This window comes from Sebastes umbrosus, chromosome 15 (genome assembly GCF_015220745.1).
Source record: "Sebastes umbrosus isolate fSebUmb1 chromosome 15, fSebUmb1.pri, whole genome shotgun sequence".
NCBI classification, from domain to species: domain Eukaryota; kingdom Metazoa; phylum Chordata; class Actinopteri; order Perciformes; family Sebastidae; genus Sebastes; species Sebastes umbrosus.
Window position 1 is genome coordinate 6,675,802 of NC_051283.1, and position 9,490 is coordinate 6,685,291.

The following is a 9,490-nucleotide window of genomic DNA, read 5'->3' on the forward strand; positions in this document are numbered from 1 at the left end:
CTGCTCACATTGCCTGTGTGAAGAAAGCAGTTTGTTATGAATTGCTAAAATTGTCATTTTGATGGTGATGATATCAAATTGTTCTGAGAGCCAGCAGCAACAGGACAAGGAGCTACCCACGGCCCACTTTTAATATTTCATTTCTTATTGTACAAATGAGTCAGGAGCATTGCTCTTTTTTATTCAGTAGCTTGTGTAATTGTGTTTATGATGTGCAAATATCTATCTGACAATTTGGTAAACAGCTTTGTTTTTTGTCCCTCCATCCAAGCCGTGTGCTTTCCAAGCCATCCATCCATTTTCTATATCCTTTTTATGCTCAGATTGTTTAACATAACATAACTAATAAAGCCCTGTTAAAGCCTGATCACACCAGCATTTAAATCGGCAAAACTGGGGTGAAGTCAAACTTTTTTGCGTCAAGTTCATCTTTGGTGAACTTTGACCCTGTGTGAGCTTATTCTCCCTTTTGTAACCGAGCTAACAAGCAATTAGAAAGCTCATTGGCTTGACAGTTTTCCCTTCTTGAATAAAATTCTTTATAGAAAAAAATGATGTACAATCCTGAAAAAAAACCCTCACTATATCAGGGATATTCAACCTGCTTTGCCTGGGGGCCACTTTTGCAAAATGACAGGAGGCCAGGGGCCACAGTTTAACATTAATAATATTTTTATTCCTGACAAAATGCATAACCATTAAAAGGACCATCTTTCTTTATAATTCTTTTCAAATTAACCAACTTATTATTCAAGACTTAGCCAAGGGAGGGATGGGGAAGAAAGGTCCAGTGGATGCTCCCCTTTTTTATTCACTTTGGCACCTTATTTAAATTAAAAGTCAATTTATTGTCATTGTGAATTAGAAAATGGTTGTTGTTCTACCCGGCACCATTGGGCCGCCAGTTGAGTATCACTGCGCTTTATTTTTTACAATTTATCGACTTCCTTGTTAGATTTGACGACTTTTAAGACCCCTTTAGCGATTTTTTTCAAAACACTGCCTAGCGACAAATCTATTGACTTTTTGGTCTGACCTTAACTCCTCTCCCTTGAAGAGAGTCATAAGAGTCACACTCATTTGGCTTCTGACCACTTGTGACAGAAACAGGTCGCTTGCCATTGATTTTTGACTAGCAAGCTGCAACAGGACACATCCGCACATCAGGGTCAGTCAAAGTCCACACAAGGAAAAAGTCAGCTTTTTTTTTTATAATGAACAACATGTGATTCATAGATTTTATGCTTTTATGCCTTATCGTTTAACCTGCAGTTTCAATTACTGTGATCGTGATTCCCGTTGCTCCTAAAGTAGTGTTATTATGGTGAGGATGGCCTCTGAGCGAGGTGAACAGCGTTTCCACGGTTTTGCACTCGGCAGCTCACGTTACCGCAGTCTTGGAAAGGAAGGAGTGAGCGGAGGGGAACTTAGTTGGTTGCAATCTACAACAGCACCACTAGCTGCCACCAAATCCTACACACTGTACCTTTAAATAAAAGTGCCAACACAGAAATGTAAAAAAAATTGTCCATTACAAGTAGAAGTCCTGCATTCAAAATGTTACATACTGGATCTTCATCAGTGAAGACCATGGGTGTCGTATGGTGAGTTTACAAAGTTGACCCAATCGCAGAGTAACAGGCAGGACAGGTAGTTAGAAATAAAAGCGAGCTTTAATAGAGCTGAAAAATCCAAAACAACAAAAGGCAGGGAGGGGAACCAGGTACCAAAAGAACAAATAGAAACAAACAACAAAAACCAAACAGAGGACCAAAACCAAAAATCACAAACCAGGGAAACACGAGGAACACCAGGATCAGAGCAGGAGGAAACAAGGAACACGGAGGACAAGGTAGACGGGGCTGGAGAGACAAACGAACTGACAAGGGCAGAGGGGAACACACAGGCTTAAATACAAGACATAATTACACACAGGTGAAACAAATCAGGGCGGGGCAGACAATCAACAAAAGGCGGGAAAACAAACAAAGGAGGGAAGTAAAACCAGACAAGACACAGGAGGAGTGAACTACAAAATAAAACAGGAAACACCGGAATAATATAGAAGACACCAAATCCAAAATCACAAAAGTAAAAAACCAGAGACTGGCACAGCTAGAACATGACAATGGGATCCGGTTGGAAGCTCCGTAAAAAGCTATAGTTCGTGGACCATGATGAGATAAGAATATTTTGTTAAACACAGCTCCTACATCTTCATATTCCATTGTATGTCAAAATGAGTTTATTCACCTCACAATTCAGGGTAAGCGGGCTGAGGGAATAAGAATGTGTACAATTGTACTTCGCATTTTATCTCATCAGATGGTTTCACATATCATCTCAAAATCCACTGTGTGTTGCTGTACCAGACGAGGAGGTAACAAAGGTTAAAGCAGAACATGCATTCATAATATTATAATTATGAGTCTGACATGTTACCAATCTGTTGTCGCCAGCATCTTTTTCTACGCTGGGGGGGCAGCACAACTAAGAGGGACACCTCGAGGCTGGACAAGCTGATCAGGCGGGTTGGCTCTGTGGTCGGCATGGAGCTTGACTCTCTGGTGACGGTTGCAGAGGAAAGAACACTCAACTAACTGCTGGCCATACTGGACAACGCCAGCCATCCTCTGAACGCCGTCATTACCAAACAGAGGAGCTCGTTCAGCTGCAGGCTGCTGCTCCCCAAGTGCTCCACAGACAAACTCAGGAAAGCCTTTGTCCCCCGAGCCATCAAACTGTACAACACCTCTCTGGGGAGGAGGGGGACACAAAGGAGGACGGTCTGCAGGACAGATAATGCACACAGTGCACTTCAATACACTGGGCTACTTTTTAAATTCTGCACACCACAAACAGCTCTACTCTGCACCTTTATAGACTGGTCTTACAGTATTCTAAAAACAATGTACAGCTTTATTCTGCACTTTAGTCTATTCTCTTAAAATAAATACTCTCTAACTCAGTTCTTATCCCGCATTATATTCCATATTTGACTTTTCTTAATATCTGTATCTCCTATATTTTATTATCCAGCATTATATCACTTTCTGCACTATATTCACATTTTTAATAGTCCCGTATCTCAGTTGTTACCCTGCACTATATCCAGTTTTAACAGTTTCTTCATCTCCTGTTATTTTTATATTTGGTATATATTTTTTTATACTCTGTATTAATTACTTGTAGATTTTTACTAACATGTTTTGCACTATGGAACTGTGATGCTGGAAACTTGAATTTCCCTCGGGATCAATAAAGTTACTATCTATCATTCTATCTATCTATATATCTATCTATATATCTATATAGATAGATATATATATCTATATATATATATAAATTAGTTCCTTAACAAAAAATATCAGTTGTACATGAGTGTTTGCGTTGCTGCCAGGGCATTGTAATATAAGTAAGAGATGTAATGGGCCCCATGTTGATGGAGGGTACTTAAACTGTCTGCTAACAAATGTCTTCATTTGTCCCTTAAGTGTTTCATACTGTGCTTATGTTCAGTTATGGACAAAACTGTCCTCCCAAGGCAGATTTCAGAGACTGGTGGTGAAAATGTGATTATGACAGCTGATTAGTGCAATCAAGTCCCCATAATTCCAATTTGTGTCCAGTAATTCATAGTAAATGTATGTGAGGAGGTGGTTGGAAGACAGATGTTTCTCATACCGTAGATGTAATAGCTTGGGGGGGGCATTGGAAAGTGGAAAGCATACGCCACTGAATTGATGTAATGAACTTCATCATTATTGATCCTGATAACGGTTATAATTTCCAGTCACTATAATGCTGGGTCTCAGTGGAAACTTCTTTCATTACGTTATTGTTTCAGGAGCTAGATAAAGATAATAATTAACATCACAAATTATCCCACTGGCTATTGGCAGCTAATAGCTAAAAAACAAAGGAAAGGAGTCACCTGTATAATGAACCCACAGAGAATAATCACCAAAATTTGCAATTTTCCAAAAACGTTGCTGTTATCAATAACATTTCCAGCAGCTGCAGGCAGCTGATTTCAGCAAAAACAATGTTGCCTTTTCCAGCACGAAACAGCAAAAGGACAACATTAGAAACCAGCAGGTAAATTAGGGCTGCATCTAACGAATATTGTCATCGATTAATCAATTAGTTGTTTGGAAAATGGTGAAAAATGTCGATCAGTGTTTCCTAAAGCCCAAGATGACGTCCTCAAATATCTTGTTTTGTCCACAACTCAAAGACATTCAGTTTACTGTCATAGAGGAGTAAAGAAACCAGAAAATATTCACATTTAAGAAGCTGCAATCAGAGAATTTTGACTTTTTTTTTCTTAAAAAATTACTCAAACTGATTAATCGTTATCAAAATAGTTGACGATTAATTTAATATATGACAATTAATCGATTAATGAAAAGCCAAATATTTTCTGAGGAGTTCTTGAAGACCAAAACAGAGCTAAAAGGAGAGTAAATATTGGACAGAAACAACTTCAAATGAATGCTCCATAACAGCTAGATGTGTAAATAAGCAACTATTGGCTGATAAGTTCACCATATATATCTGGTGTATATGTATTTTAGTGCTTGTTAGAGCTGGCTCTTTGCTTTACCTTTACTTAAAGATTTGAAAGGCCAAAAGAAATAACACTGAGCTCAATTTTTTGTCAAGTTAAATTCTTGCATTACTCGCCATTTGACAGTATACCGACCTCCCTGTGGGATTTCTCAGGCAAAGCCACAGAGTGCTTGTGGCTCGTGGTGTGCGAGCATGTCAAGTGTTATTAATGTGGGACTGGGGAAGGAAGAAGGAAGACCACAGCTGCAACTGTCAGCGCAAAGTACTGTAGAGGTTATTACCCCAAATATCAGGGGAAACAGCCTGGCCCTGCTCGCCGTGAGAATCTGTCAGTCCTGACTCAGCCCAGAGGATCCACACGCCTGCCATTGTGACCGTATACAACCCCGTATGCTAAAGGATTCTGGGAGTTAGTTTTGACGTACTGTCCAATTAAATACACTCTGTTCTGATTAATGTAATCTGAACTAATGGGTTAATGAGGTCCTCTGTATGTGATCCCTTCCTTCTGTTTGTTTCTATTGACTTTGAACTGCAGCTTTAAATTAGCTTGAGCACATTCATGCTCCAAGAATAATCTAACGGTTTGGTTTTGGTGACCTTATGACCTTTTCTCTGTAGCCACCTGCATGCCAAACTTAGCCTTCTTTACATAACTATTCTGTCATTGATGCAGCACAGTAACGTAATAATATGCACGTATACACGGTTTGTGTATTTGTGCTGAACTGTCACAGTACGGGAGTCACGTTCCGGTGCACGCAGACTACATGGTATTTAGATTGATGCACGTAATGCGGAACCAAAGGTCGCAAGTGCAAGTTCCCCTCTTGGAAACTTTTAGCCATACGCTGTTAGCACCATGTGCTGAGGTTAGAGGTTAGCACCATGTGCTGAGGTTAGAGGTTAGCACCATGTGCTGGGGTTAGCACAACAAGCTGATTTCCGTGCGAGTCAGTCACACTATAGGAAGCGCAAATGAAACACCGGAGCTGGAAGATCTGCCTGCATCCAGAAGCACGTGGCTAATTATTATGTAGAATGATGTCATCGGATCTTCCCAATTTATGTTTCTGGGTTGTCCGTCCGTCCGTTCCATTCTCGTGAACACAATGTTTCAGGAATGCATGGAGGGAATCTCTTCAGATTTGGCACAAACGCGCACTTAGATGAACCGATTAGATTTTGGTAGTCAAAGGTCAAGGTCACTGTGACCTCACATCCATCCTATTTTGGTGATATGTTGGGAACACCCGGAGGGAATTTCTTCAAATTTGGCGCGAATGTACACTTGGACTTATAAGAATTTGGTGGTCAAAAGTCAAGGTGACGATTGATGACTTTTTGGAAAGACATGAATGGAAACTGCGATTTGACAGGTCTGCGGAGGCATACAACCAGGAGGCCTTTATTCTAGTTTTTCCCACAATGGCAAAGACATGACCCACCCTACCCTTCCTCCTGATGACATCATTCTGCATAATAATTAGCCATGTGCTTTGGTTTGTTGCAGGGAGAGTGTGTATTTTCGGGATGATGGACCGTCAGAACAATGGCATTGCACCAACAACAGCCAGGTTCAGTGACTGTGTGCATCTTCCTGTATAGAAAACCAAAACCTGTATTCACTGACCATATCTAGCAACCCACTTATAGCTTGGGATGCTGCACAGAAGTGCTGTAAATGGATAAATTGTTGCTCAGCTGTGTACTTAAAATACAGACATAAGATACACATGGATCTTCTCATCTTACTCTCGGAAAGAAAGCAAATAATCATATTTCCCACAACGTTTAACTCTTCTCCTAATCCTTTCATTAAATATCAGCTAAAGGCACAGTTTTATTGCCATGTGCTTATTGAAGTCAACACAGTTCGCTTTGGGTTAAACTAGACAAAAATAAACGTATTATTTTGCATATAAAGCTGGCAAAAATGGTCTCATTTATCTCTTTATGACTGATTCAGCGCAACCTTTGTCTTCTCTCTTCTGCAGTTCTATGCAATTATCATCCATAATGGGCATTAAAGTAAATCTTCAAACATAAGTGTCTTGCTTCTAAATATAGACTGAAAAGTTCAACCCAGAAGTGTGTTTTTAGTTTTTCTTGCGAATCGAAACATGACCCTGAGATCCGACTGTATTTCAGTGCTGTGAAGTGTTAATGAACTGTAAATGACAGAGAAGGTGTTCCTCAGTCTTTCACAGAGGCTGAGGATATGAGAGTCTTCCCAGAGGGGCGAGATGAAAAGATCAGAGGGTGAAATGGTTGGATAATCATGTCCTCTTCATATTTAATTGCTGTATGAAGGCAGACCATTTTTAGCTCCTTTATGAGCAGGCCACGTTTAACTATAGTGTATGTGTGTACGTGCCTTTACTCTATGCAGTGTTGCATAGTAGTACTAGCCACTATTCAGTAAGTCTTGTCTTTGTAATATATCTGCTATGTGGCAGCAAATCACAGGCCTTTTGTTTGCTTCAGTGTTGTTCTCTTTGGCTTTTATTTAACAAAAGACTTTCCCTTTCTAACCATTACATCATGTCAAATGCCAAGATGAATGTACCATATTAAACTTTTATTAAAAAAAAATATCTTTGGGTTATTGTCTACATTTGAGACGAATACACCAGCCTCAATTCTGCCAAAAAATAGAAATAATTTTTAAAGTCTAAAGCCCCACTGACAACCCTCAGCTGATGCAATGTTCATTTCACCCCATGATATGAAAGTGTTTGTGTTTCTTTCACACTGGCTTACTTGTAGTTGCTCTAAAAGTGTCAAATTCGTCCTAAGGGTGACGCTAAACTAGACCCATGGGGTCTTTAAAGGATAATTAAAGCTGTCAACTCATGTCATTGGGAAAAACAGTTCATGTCAGCCTCCTAGTTGCGCAGAAGAAACTGCCCAAGTATCAACAAACCAGTGGGAAAAATGGCTGCTTTGTATCTGGTTTCCCTTGTTAACAAACAAATTCGCAACACCACCATAAAACGGTGGTGGAAGCACTAGGGTTCACATCCTGAGTCCGGTTTGTGGTTAGGTTTAGGCATTAAAAACACTTTGGTTAAAGCTACGACGAGAAAGATTTTGTGTTGATTTTGGCAGTCCCTGTGGACAAAAACGGTAGTGTTTCCAAGCACCCGACTCCCATTTTACTGCAGCAGGGTCTGACAGTCTGTCTCACGCAGTCCTGATTCTGGTTCTCCAGTGCCTCCCTTCCTTTCAGCAGGCCCAGCAATACGGCCTGAGCCTCCAGCAGCATGGTGTCGGTGTTGGCTCCCAGCGGGGACCGGCGAAGCTCTGCCCCTGGCCGAAAGAGAAGCCGCTGCCAGATCTGGGTCTGTCCGCCTTGGGCTGGTCGCTGCTGGAGGCCCCGCTGAAGGCCCCGCTGGAGTCTGAGCTGAAGGAGTTTTTGGGGAACCTGCATGATTTTGTCTGATTTCGCCGGAATCGGACTCGGTGGCACTGATGACGAGCATTAAGAATAACTGTAGAGAAATAGCCAATCTTCTTGCTGATGGTCTTGGGAACTTATGTAGGGTCAAATAGAGGCATCGGTATTAGATTGAGATTGTTTCATAACCTGTTAAAAAGTTCCTTCTTTATTAAACCAAGACCACGATCTTTCCCTAACCATAACCAAGTGCTGTGAGTGCTTAAACTTAAATATCTTGCATGCAAAGTTTACATTTTGGCCAGTGATGGAAAGCTAATGGGGTTCTCTCATGGAGCATCATGAATATGCTCAGTACATTTAATGGCAATCTATCTGTTAGATTGTAATATATCTGAGTGCAAGTGGAAAGGTTAGTTTTAATGGTGGTGCTAGACGAAAGGTATGAGGGCACCAAAACATTACAGGGTTCAATCTCCACGATTATCCTTAAGTTATTTAAACTATTCCATCAGGTTTGAAAATAAGGAAAATATTTGATGCAATGGTAATGGTCAACTAAAGATCAGAGGGGCACCAAACTCATTAGGAATCGCTGCGGACTTTGAATATCTATAAATGCCATTGATATCTGGCAAGTCGTTGTCAAATATCTGGACCAAAGCATTCAACAGACAGATGGATGGGCAGAACGACCATTGGATCAATAGATAGAGAGATTATGAATAAATAAAATGCATCTATAAATGAACACGGACTCATAAATGAATTTCTATCCTTTTTATCTTCCTTGAATGCACATAAAAGGGAGGACATACTGTCTCTGATCATCAGCGCCAGTTATTAAAGAAATCCCTCCATCTGTGCTCCGCTGTCCATCGCTCCACCATCGCTCAGCATGTATCGACCACCGAGACGCTGCTAACCCACACTGCGTCGGAGCGCCTGACCTTTCCATGAGAGCATCACGGATCGATGAAATTTGATGGTCATGTTGATGTTCAAAGAAACAGCGAGGGAACATTGTATTGAAAGTCAATACAATAATAATTCATGAATGATTTATGAGTATTTTCCTTCTCTGAGGATAAAATGTATTTGTTAAATTATTGGACTCAAAGTGTTTCTTCTGTGTGTGTGTAATTATTTCTCAGATTACATGGCCGAAAATTGTAAGTGAAAACGTGAATCATCCCGTGACATTTGAACAGGAAGCTTATGCCTCGCACCAGGTGAATGGCATAATGAGCTGTGTACGGAGCAGATAAAAGCCTCCTAAGCATTTACTATGCATCTCTTTCCCCTTGCTCCTTATAGAGCAGATCATTATCTCCCGGCTACCGGAAGACTGACCACTTAGTGAAGACGGGAATATTTCATGACCTTGTTTCCGGTAAGTTACATGGAGTTGAACACTCTGAAGGAATCTTGGGAGCGCGGTGGAAACGGGTTTTGGTCCTCACACTGAGGCATAATGAGTCATCTTGTGCTAATGAGCCTTTTGGAAATGTACTAATA